Below are 13,001 nucleotides of genomic sequence, written 5' to 3'. Positions count from 1 at the left end.
TGCTTGGGGACTCTGTGATCTGTTCAGCTCATTACCAGCCAAAGATAAGTTATTAAAGGTAATTGACACTTTCTTGAGCATAAATTCCATTTAATTGATCAATATTACATATCTCAAAAACAAAAACAAAACAAAACAAAACCCAGAAAACAACTCTCGCTCAGACCACCCATCAGCAACATCATTGTAATCCCAGGCTTGAAATCTCTGCTCGTCTCGGGTGTCCTCCTCACCTGTGCTTCTGAGCTGTAGTCCTTCTGGCCATCTGGGGAGGCTCCCCGTCTGTGCTTCCCCGTGCTCACCGAGTGGCTCCCAGACCCCTGGTTTGGCATCTCTCCCCATCCCCCACTCCCTCCACCTCCCAGCCCTTCCCCCTCCCCTAAGGCTCTCCTGTCACAGGACTGACACACTTGGCCTGCATGACAGGGATGTCGCTCCTGCCTCCAGGTAGATGTGCTCACTTCTCTGTCCGCCTCCATAGTCACCCTACTGAGTGCACGCCCCAGTGTTAGGATCTGTTATAAGGTCCCCAGCCAGACTGACCTCTGCTCTGGGTCCTCCAGCACATCTGGTGGCAGGGCTCTTCCAGTTCATAAGCGTTCCTCTCCTGAGCATCCCAGCCCTGCTGGCTTCTGGGCTCACCACGCTTTGCTGCTCTGAGTGTCTCGCACACACTGACTCTCATCTTTTCCTCTTTTGATGAGTTCCTTTTCCATCTGGGCGAATGTCTGGGAGGTTGAGAGAGGGTCATCGATCCCCAGCATCGCAGGGTCTAAGCCTTGTGAACAGCCATCAACCCCAATGGGTCTAGTCATGAATGCTCCATGAAGGCCTGAAGCAAATACAGCCTCCTGCCTACCGATTCATACCCAGCCCACGAGGCCCAAATGTGTAACGAGTATTACAATGGAGTCCTTTGCTACATATATTTTTTGAATCACACTGCCAGCACAGAGTCTGTATTTTCTGAACCCTAAATTAGAAGGCACGATCTAAGATAAGTTTTGCAAGAAATGGAATATGTCTCAGAAAGCCTGGGACATGTGGCCATCAGTTAATTAAGACACGTGAGACATCTCTGCATCGAGTGGTACACTTACAACTTTATTAGGGAGGCATGGAAAATTGAACATTTCCAAGTTCCAAACAGGACCCAGTTCACCTGCCCTGAGACTGGGCAGGAGAAACTTCCCTGCTGTTCGAAGCTGTGGAGGGGTGGAGCCTTGAAGGCTGGCGGGATTCAGATAAGTCTAGAGGGGCAGACAGCATTTTTCAGCTGAGAGGAAAAACAAAGCCAAGGTGTGGGGACAGAGGCAGCAGTGTGGATGGGAGGGGAGAGCAGCCTGACCAGAGCAGAAGATTCATGGACGATGGTGGGAGAGGCCAGGCTTAAGAAATTTGATTTGACTTAATAAGCAGGAAACCGTGTAGCTACATGCACAGGGAAGAGCCGTAAACAGTGTTTCCGGATAAATAAGCAGGCAGTAGAAAAAGTGGGATCATATGAGGGGAGTTTGGAGTCAAGGAGCCCAGCTCGGGGTACACGCTTTTGTAGCAGCGAGTCACCTGCTGCTCAGGATCTAGAGGAGATCATCTGAGCCCCCGCCCCACACACTGCCTGAGGTTCACAAGCCCTTGCTTACTCCTAGTCACCTTGGGCTCCATCGTCCAGCTCTGCTAAGTGCTCATTCTGCGTCTTGCAGGTTTCTCCTTCCTCTCTGCCTCAACATTGACCAAAATGTAGGGTGCAACCTCTTCTCAGTCCCCTCCCCATCCCCTCAAATGTCCTCACACCAGGCAGCTATGTGTAGGGGAACGAAGTGGGCACGGGGAGGACAGGCGTACAGCAGAAAAGCAGAGAGCTAAAAGGAGACTTCCCTGTTCTGGAAAAAGCCCATGTGCCATTTCTACCGACTCAGCACCAGCCGTCAACCTCAATATCCGCCCTCTCTCCCTCCTCCTCTTCCCCCCTTTCTTCACTTTCCAAATCCTGGCTTATTTTTTTATGCTAGTGGTTTAACCATCTCTTCCTTGCTGCCTTCCAAATCATGTCATCAGTGTCTTACCTCTGTCGCCCTGCGGTTTGTTAAGTCTTTCCCTAAGCCAAGGCAAATTCTGTGTGAGAGACTCTGGGGCCAGTTTTATGAATTACAATTTTCCTTGGAGCCCCACTCCCAACCTGACCTTCCTTTCACCCCCCAGGGCAGCCCCTGGGGCACGTTTGAGGAACTTCCAGACTCCACTTTGAAGCCAGTTTTGAGAGTCCTTCCATGTTTAAAGTTCCTGGGTCTACGATTCCTGAATTTCAATTCTGTGTGACTGGAAAAAAGAGGTAGAACTGCAAAGTTGAGAAGAGGATTGGCTTAGAGCAGTGACTTTCACAAGTTCTACTCTCGGAATCCCTTTATACTCCTTATGAGGACTCCAAAGGGCTTTTGTTTTTGTCCCTTGTCTCAGTGTTTATGTCCTGGTGATCTTGTCCTAGTGATTAGCTCTTCCGAACATTACTATCCTTCTCCTTAAAAAATAGGACTGAAATACCCATCCAAAAGGACTATGGTGAGAATTAAATGAGATAATGTAAGGTAATTTTTCAACTCCTAAGGGTATGTAAATATTAGCTGTTACTAGTATTATTGTTTGTATAAGTAGATAATGGGGATAATGTCTCCTCTTCCAAGTACATAAGAACAGCATATTTTGGCAGAAAGATTGAGTTCTGGAGTCTTTTCTGGAAAAGATCTGGAATCCTGGTCCCTCACTTACTGGCTGTGTGGGCAGGTCACTTAACCTCTCTGAATCATCTCAATTTCCTCACCATTAAGAGAGAGAGAAAAAAGAAAAGGATAATAACATGGTGTTTATTTTCCAGGGTTGCAGTGAGAATCTGAGATAATGTATGTATAATGTTGGCACCCGGGTAGATATTTAAAAACAAACAAACAAACTCAAGTCTGTACATCTCTCCACATACTGGTTCACTCTAATCCACCTTCCTATGTAATCCTTTGTCTGGAGTATCTTCCTTCTTTTCATTAAAGCTTCACTGTAGAAACTGGCTGGCAATTCTACTTTTTTTATTGAAGTATAGTTGATTTACAATGTTGTGTTCAGGTGTACAGCCAAGTGATTCAGTTATACACACACACACACACACACACACACATACACACACACATATACACATATATATTCTTTTTCAGATTCTTTTCCATTATAGGTTATTACAAGATATTGAATATAATTCCCTGTGCCATAAGTAGGCCCCTGTTGTATACTGGCAATTCCATTTTAAACTGGTCCTTAATGGCTCTACAATGACATTCCTTGAATTGAGGCAGTCAGGACACCCAATTCTGAAGGCAGAAATATGTTAGAGACCACATGTGAATTTAGATGAGCCCTGGGAAGGGCATGGGCCTGGGCCCGCGTGGGAGGCATCTCACAGAACAGCACTGCCTCACAGGATGAGCCTCTCACCTTGTGTTCCCACAACACCCTGCAGCCTGGTCCCGCTGCATGATATGCGGACATCCTCTGTGGGGCAGTTACTGATACCCACTGCTGACTGGGACTCTGGCTCAGAATCAGCCCCCATAAAACTAATCTGGCCCATGACTTTGAATTTCTTGGCCCCGTTGGCTCTGAATTTTCAGAATTACAGCTTCTCCTTGGATTAGATGCCATTTTTCAGGTCTGTTTTAAACGTATCTCCTGAGGGGTTCAATATTTAGCCTTAACAGCTGAGCTTGGGTCAGGAATTGTGCCAGCATAGAGCCATAAAAGAGGCATGGCCGGAAATTTAGAGATCAACCCATCCAACCACCTTGGTTTACGTGAGAGGAAACTGAGGCCGGGGTGATGAGGTGACTTCATCAAAGGCACACTGAGTTACTAACAGCACCAGGAGGAAAACGTAGGTTTCCTGACTTTAGGTCCAATGACTTTTCCATTTCTTCCATCCATCTTTCCAACAAACATTTATTGAGCACCCACCATGTGCCAAGAGCCATGGTAAGAGCTGGGGATATTGTTATCATCAGGGATGAATAATAGATACGTTGGTCATTTCATGCTGCCTGCCTGTAAGTGTTAGCAATATAGATACATGAGCTCCCTGCCACCCCTCCCCCATTAGTGGGGCACAGACTAGGTAAGTGTGGATGAGAAGAGGAATGTCTCTAACATGGGCTGTCACCTACATATCCACCCACCCAACCTGGGCAATAAAACTTGCCACGGGGATTCCTGGGCTGCTGGGCACAGCATGAGGGTATTGGGAACATGGAGGGAGAATGTAGCAAGAAGTAAAGGAAAAGAAGAGCAGATCCCTGAAAGCCGGCCTCCCTCCTCCCACATGGCTGAACGGGGGTGGGGGTAGGGTGCTGGAGGGGGTAAGGGGGGGAGGAAGTACATGGGCCTGCTTAATGATGAGACTTGAGACTCTACTCTGGGGAAAGGGGGAGCACTAGAGAAGGAAGCAGTATTCAGTAGCTGTCCCCCACCTTCCCCAGCTCGGGCTCAGCAGCTGTGCCCCTCCCCACTTCTGCCCCACCCCCGCCCCCGCCCCAGGGCCCCTCTCTCCAGGGCTCCTAGCCTCAAACGGTCAAGTCCACTAAGTTGGCTGGGGACCAGCTTACCTGGAAACTAGAGAGCTGTGCTATGCATTTATCTTCAGTGAGTCACTGCTTTCATTTCATTAAACTTCAAGGAAATTGATTAGAGTTCTGATAGCCACAATGAGCTTAAAAGGAAAACTAAGACTTTCTCATGAACTGATGATAATCAATGGAGAAAATTTCAACCGTCCCCCAAAGGGAGTCAAAGGCGGAGTTATTTGAGCATAACAGGATCACCTCCTGTTCTAAAAAGCCACGGCAGAGAGCTGAGTACCTCTGGGAGACAGCCCCAGCAATAGGGACGCTATATAGCACTAACTCTGCCTCTTCTCCCCTTGGAGCTGAGGTCTGCCCTGGGGCCAGGATTGCGGAACAGGCATATTGTATAAAGGGCCCCCAATCTTTAGCCGCCTGCTATGTTTCTGGCCGCCAGGATGCCTGGGCACTGGGTTCCCCCACCTGCCACAGGTTCAGGGGGATGTGGTCTGAGAGGTATCCAAAGATACTGCACACAGGTAACTCGACCCTGGCCTAGTGGGGCTGTGGGTATTCTCAGCAGCATTAGAGTCACTTCTCTGATCTATTCTCCAAAAAACCTCTATTTAAAGGCAAATTAGATACTATACAAATTATTATACTAGTCTCTCTACTTCTGTGAATATTTTTAACTGTCTACAATAACGTTGAGAAATAAAACAACGTTACCTGGTGGGGATAATTCATTTATTCTTTTGTGCTCATTAAATTCTGAATTAATATTCAACAAAAGCTTATTGACCTTCCAGTAGGGGTCAAGCACTGAGTTGGCTTTATCAGCTTCAGTGCTGAAACCTTTGCCTTACAGCAGTGGATCAGACTCTCTGTGGGTGAGGCCTGGGCATTTTACAATTTGTTCAGGAGATTCACATGTGCAGCCAGGGTGGAGAACCACTGTCCTGAGGGATCGATGGAGAAAAGAACATGTGGACAGATTTGGATCCTGGTCAGGCTCTCACCTTCGATATCCATGTGGTGTTGAGAACCTCACTTTCATCTTTGGCTTTCGGGTTGGACTTTCTTCTGGAAAAGGAGAGAATGGGACTTGATGGTCTCTGAGATCCTTTCCATCACTCCTCAGACTCTTGGTCGAATCAAGGTACAAGTCCATTTCAACTCCAACATTCTAGGACTTTTCAAGATGTTTTGTGGTGAGAGGAACTGGAGACTTTTGGAGAATCCCTGAGATCAACACTGGTTCAGCTGACCCTCCCATTCTCTACATCAACTTCTTTTACCCATTGGCTTTCCAGCAGTCTCAGGGTTAAACCAACTTAACAGAAGACAGTGGCAACACCAAGGCTGTAAAAGATGCATTAGTCCCCATAATGGCCCATCTTCCCCTGACTGCTTCCTCCATCAAGACATTTATGGGACACTGAATCAAGGGTTACTCAGGGAAACAGAAAGGCCAGCACCTGGTGGATGACAAGTGTGACGACAAGGAACCAGGCATCGCTCTGAAGTGCCAGCTCTGGCAAGTAACTCAACACTCTGAGAGGGTTCTGAGTCCCAACCAAGAAGAGGCCTCTGCAGGCTAGGCACCCAGAGGCTAAGAAGCAAAATGCCCTTATCTACTTTCTTATTTTTCTTTTTTCTTAATTTTCTGGGGATTTTTTTTTAATTTATTTATTTTAATTTATTTATTTTTGGCTGCGTTGGATCTTCGTTGCTGCGCTCGGGCTTTCTCTAGTTGCAGTGAGCGGGGGCTACTCTTCATTGCGGCGCGCAGACTTCTCATTGCGGTGGCTTCCCTTGTTGCAGAGCACAGGCTCTAGGTGCGTGGGCTTCAGTAGTTGTGGCTCGTGGGCTCTAGAGCGCAGGCTCAGTAGTTGTGGCACACGGGCTTAGTTGCTCCGCGGCATGTGGGATCTTCCTGGACCAGGGCTCAAACCCATGTCCCCTGAATTGGCAGGCGGATTCTTAACCACTGCACCACCAGGGAAGCCCCCTTATCTACTTTCTTCTGCCCAGGTCATGGTGTGGCACAAGAGGGACACATAGTCCCCATTCTTCACTGGCCAATAATAATGTGGGAAGGATTTTGAGTTCACCCTTTTGGCCAAAATGGAAGATTATTAAGAGAAGAGTTATTGATAAATATGTAAATAAATTTTATTTTTCACAGTAAGTCTACTCCTGAAAACATTGTGTTCAAGTTGAACATACGAAAACAGAACACTTCTTTCTTCTTTAATTGAAGTGGCATCTAACAACTTCAATTTTTATTTCTCTGCATCTTAGTCTACTAGTTAGTAATGTAGAAACCAACATTCAAATCCATGGAAGCAAATCCTTTCTAAAGGATTAGATTAAATTACTTGAGGATGAATCATGTCTTTCTTAAATTTTTAAGTATTTTGGCTAAAGGCTTTACCAATCTTTATTACTGCGTAAAGATTCAACTTTCAGTTCATACAGTTGGTCTCAGATGGAGACTCACAAGTTACTCTTCCCATTACTCTATTGAGAAGATGGGGGTACAGGAAATATGATGTGAGCAGTGGGTCTCTGTTGAAAGGACACCATATGCTCAAAGGGAAGGTCAATAAATAGTGCTTAAAATGAAAACTAAGAATAGTATATGTTTGTTAATTAGAAATATGGACGTTAATAGCAAATAAATACTAAATGAGTTAAGAATGGTTGTCTTTGTCAAGAAATACCACAAATCACGTAAAAAGATCAATGACAAAGTGAAAAAAAATTGCAAGTTAAATGTCAGACAAAAGTTAATTACCAAAGTATATAAAAGTTCTAAAGGAGAGAATTAAAAGGTCAACAATCACAGAAAGATTGGCGAGAGATATCAATAATTATTAGAAAAAGAAATATGAACGGCTCTTAACATTAAGATGTTCAACCTCACTCATAATAAAAAACAGGCAAATTAAAACTATGCTGAGAATATTATTTTTAACTTAGATTGGCAAAAATCCAAAATTTAAGAATACACTGCTATTAAGACTATGGGGAAACAGGCTCTCTCATACATTACAATAGGAATGAAAGTTGGTTCAATCCCTACAGAGGAGAATTTGGCAATACATAGCAAACTTGTTTGTGCAAATACTTTAAAACCCAGCAATCTAATTTTTAATCATCTACCGCAAAATATGGGAAAATATATATATAAGGCAATTTATTGCTGCACTATTTTTAACAGCAAGACTGGATACAAGCAAAATGCCCATCAAAGAGGATTGGAGGAATAAACTATGGTACTTCTACAAACCGAGTACTAAGCAACTGCAAAAAGAAAAGAGGAATATCTCTGTAATCTCCTATGAAGAAATCTTCAGGATATGTTAAGTGAAAAAAAATCAAGTGGAGAAAAATGTGTTCAGTATGATACTTATATAAAAAAATTCCTTGTCACACCTGAAAGTAAGAGAGCTATCAAAGAAAACTAAGGTTTTGTCAAAAGGACTCAAGACAAAATGATTCAGCTTCTTTGGAAAACAATTTGGCAGTTCCTTAAAAAGTCAGAGTTACCAAATACGACCCAGCAATTCCATTTCTAGGTGTATACCCCAGAGAACTGACAACATGTGTCCACACAAAAACTTATACATGAATGTTCATAGCACTATTACTCATAGTAGCCAAAAAGAGGAAACAAACTAAATGCCCATCCGCTGATGAATGGGTAAATAAAATGTGGTATAGTCATACAATGGAATATTATTCAGTCATAAAAAGGAATAAAGTAATGATACATACAAGGTTCATGGATGAACCTTGAAAACATTATGCTAAGAGAGAGAAGCCAGACACAAAGGCCACATATTGTATGATTTCATTTATCTAAAATGTTCAGAATGGGAAAATCCATACAGATAGAAAGCAAATAGTGGTTGCTGGGGGCTGAGAGGGAAGAGGAATGGGGAGTGACTGCTGGTGGGTATGGGGTCTCTTTTGGGGGTGATGAAAATCTTCTGGAATTAGATGTTGATGATGGTTGCACTATAATTTTACTATACTAAAAACCACTGAACTGTACACTCATTCAAAGAGATACATGCACCCCAACATTCATAGCAGCATTATTTACAGTTGCCAAAGTATGGAAGCAACCTGTGTTTATATATATATAATGGAATACTACTCAGCCATAAAAGAAGAATGAAATCTTGCCATTTGCAGCAACATGGATGGACTTGGAGGGCACTAGGCTAAGCCAAATAAGTCAGAGAAAGACAAATACTGTGTGATACCACTTATATGTGGAATCTAAAAAAATACAACAAACTAGTGAATAAAACAAAAAAGAATCAGACTCACAGATCTAGAGAACAAACTAGTGGTTACCAGTGGGGAGAGGGAAGGGGGCAGGGGCAGTATAGGGGTAGGGTGAAAAGGGGGTTTATTATGGAATTATATGAAATCATGCGTGTGAAACTTTTGAAAACTGTAAAGCACTATAGAATTTAAAGAATCTTTCATTCCATAAAAAAGGTGCATTTTATGGTATGTGAATTATGTCTCAATTAAAAGATATGTACATTAAAATGATTAATATTTATTGCCAAATGAACAACACAAATACAAACAGACTCAGGTGCCAACTTAAATAAGCTCCCATTGACCAAAAATAGGACCATCTGAGCATCAAAATAATAACTCTAAGTGATTGAAACACATTAAATATACTTAAATCGATGATTTGAAGAATTCCAGGGAACCAATTCATTATTTGAAAACTATTAATAATGGAACAGTACTAAGCATTAATTTTGTCTTTTCTGTGCAAACTGTACCTCAGGGTGACCAAACAGTTGAAGAAGAGAAGATTCTCTTTATAGGATTATTTAAATTAATAAGCAATGAAGGAATGATAGAATTAGAATATAATAATTTTGCAATCCTGATGAATTAATAGATCCATGCAATGGATCTACTACTGGCTGCTGACATCGCAAAAAGATAGACAATCAGACATTATTTATCCCTGATGGAAGCATCCAAGAATACCTATGAAGTACTCTTGCTAAAAAAAAATCTAACCAGGATCTTATCAGTCCTCAGTAAACAGAGGAATTTATTAAACAACTTCACAGGGATGCAAAGGTCAAAATATAGATTGTGGGAAACTACAGGATAAAATAACAAAAACAAAACTACAGGGAACAAAGGAAACAAAAAGATGAAAATGGAATCTATAAAAAAACAGACTTAAGAGACACATTAACTGGTGCCAATGTATGAACCTTTTCTGAATCTGGATTCAGACAAACTGTTAAAAATTTTAAGGCCATCAACCACTTTTTATTAGACAATCAAGGAACTGTGAAAGCTGACTGAATATTTGATAATGTTAGTGAATTTTTCATAGTCTGGGAGATTATATTATAGTTATATTTAAGAATCCTATTTCTTTAGAAATGCATCTGAAGTATTTACTGATGAAATGATATGATGTCTGACATTTGCATCAGGACAATTTTGGGGTGGAGGGGAAGTGAATGGAGAGGTAGATAAAACAAAATTGGCTATCTATTGATAATTGTTAAAGCTAGGTGATGGAAACATGGGGTTTCCTTATGCTATTCTCTCTACTTTTGTATATGATTAAAATTTTCTTTAATAAAAAATTTTAATGGAAGAAAATTATTACCTCTAGGGATTTGAAAATTATTACCTCTAGGGGTAGTATCATAACTACAGTATAGAATCATTTGACCCTTTATACTATGTGCATGTAGATAAGTAGATTTTAAAAATTAAAAAGTGAAGAGGATCTACCATAAATATAATACTTAATGGTGAAATTTAGAAGCACTTTCACTAAAGTCAGAAATCGATGTTGCCTGCCCTTCAACACTGTAGTGGAGTCTTAGCTATCACACTCAGACAAGAAAAAGAAATAAGAGCAAAATAGATTCAGAATAAAAGACAAAAAATGATTGCTGTTTGCAGACAACATTATATGCATAGGTAGTCCAAAATAATTTACTAATATGAGTGTGCAGCCAAACTGCTGAATTTAAGAGCAAGTTACAAAAATCAATGTTGTTCCCAAATACTGGCAATAACTAATTAGTTATTAGAAAATGTGATGGAACAACATTCTATGTATAATGGCAACAGAAATTGTTAGGTATATGGGAATAAATCTATCAAAAGTTTGGAAAACATTTATGAAGAAAAGTATAAAATATTACTGAAGGACATAAAAATAGATCTGAATAAAATCATAAATATGTCAGTTCTCCCCCAAATTATTCTCAAAATTCAATGCTTTTAACCAAAAGCTCAACAGAAATTTTTGTGGAACTAGACAAACTGATACCAAACTTCACAATTTCAAACTGGTGAAAACCATTTTGAAAATAAGAGCAAAGGGGAGGCTTGCTTTTTACTATATATTAAGGTTTATTATAAAGCTTTAGTACCTAAAACAGTGAAATATTAGAGCAGGGATAGAAAAATAAAACAATGGAACAGACCAGAGACCCCAGAAATAGCCCTATACATATTTTTTTTTAAACATTCCAATTGCTACCGCATTATATGGTTTTTTGTTTGTTTGTTTGTTTGTAATTTATGGCTGTGTTGGGTCTTCGTTTCTGTGCGAGGGCTTTCTCTAGTTGTGGCAAGCAGGGGCCACTCTTCATCGCGGTGCGCGGGCCTCTCACTATCGTCGCCTCTCTTGTTGCGGAGCACAGGCTCCAGACGCGCAGGCTTAGTAATTGTGGCTCATGGGCCTAGTTGCTCCGCGGCATGTGGGATCTTCCCAGACCAGGGCTCGAACCCGTGTCCCCTGCATTGGCAGGCAGATTCTCAACCACTGCGCCACCAGGGAATTCCCCCCCTATACATATTTTGAAACAATATATTATACAGCTGACAGTGGGAAATGATGGAGTACTCAATAAATTGAATAACTGGTTTGCCATGTGGGAAAAAAAAAAAAAAGAAGTTAGATTCTTACCTCACAGATACCCAAAATGAATTCTGAATGGATTAAAGACCTAAATAGTGAAAAACAAATGTTAAAAGTGTTAGAAAAAAATACGGGATATCTCTGTCCTCGAGATAGACACAAAAAGCAGAAATGATAAAAGAAAATATTGATTTCATTAAAATTTAAACTTTCTTTGTAACAAATGACCCCATAAATAAAATTAAAAGATAAGTGACAGATTAGAGAAGATATCTGCAACGTCTCAGAATACATCAAAGATTCATATCAGAACATATAGAGATTTCCTACAAACTGATAAGAAAAACTACCTAATAAAAAATTGTGCAGAGGATATAAACAACTCACAGAAGAGGAAATCCAAACAGTAAATAAATACATGGCAAGATACTCAAAATAATTAGTAGTCAGAGAAATAGAAACTAAAAGCAACATGAGATGCTATTTTATACCTATCAGATAGGTGAAAATTAAAAAGCCTGTCTGTGAGGATGATGAGAAACTCAAATGCAGCTGGGGGGAGAATAAATCAGTAGAACAAATTTAGAGATAAAATATTTAAGATTTAAGATATGGTCCTATCTAACTGAAAATTCATGTGTTGTATGACACAACAATACTGATATCAAGCATATACTTCTCTATGTACACCTGAGAGAAATTCTCACACACAAAGACACATATATAAGAATGTTCATTGCAGCATTAAAAAATAAATAGCAAAAAAAAAAAAGAAAAAATAACCGCTGGAAATAACCTAAACTATAAAAATAAGGCACTGAATAAATAAAATGTTTTATATTCACATACTCGAATGTGAATGAACTAGACCTATGTATTATCATGGACTGATCTCAAAAATAAAGTAGAATTTGAAAAGCAAGTTCCAGAATGGTATATGCAGTATGATATCATTTATGTAATATGTAACATTTTAAAACATATGTTTAAATATATATAACTTTAAATGAATACATCAAGAAATGACAGGCCTTTTGAGTTTTGCCATCAAGGGGAAGAGATTGTAACAGCTGGAGGTCGGGATCCAGTGACTGAGGTGGGTTATATATATGTTTTTTAAATGCACAGCAGTAGAGTTTGTTTGCCTGCCGATGGGAGTGATCCAGTAGAGAGACTTAAAATAATTATTCATAAAGAGCAAAATCCTTGAGAAGTTGGGGCTTGGGCTGCAGAGCACAAGAGGAGGATGCTAGGGTATTTTAGGTGAGAAATGGTGAGTGTTTGAACTGTGGAGTGGGATGAAGTGGAGATGAATGTGTGGGCTGTTCAGGACAGAGACTCTTCAAAAAGTGATGTTAATTGGGTGTGTGGGTGGGTGGATGACACTGTAAATGGGGGTCTGGTTTGATTATAAGGCAAGACAAGGGGACCTCTGGTACGATGATGGGTCCTGACCTTTC

The sequence above is a fragment of the Balaenoptera acutorostrata genome, chromosome 1, assembly GCF_949987535.1.
Source record: "Balaenoptera acutorostrata chromosome 1, mBalAcu1.1, whole genome shotgun sequence".
NCBI lineage: Eukaryota > Metazoa > Chordata > Mammalia > Artiodactyla > Balaenopteridae > Balaenoptera > Balaenoptera acutorostrata.
This window is presented reverse-complemented; position numbering follows the sequence as displayed.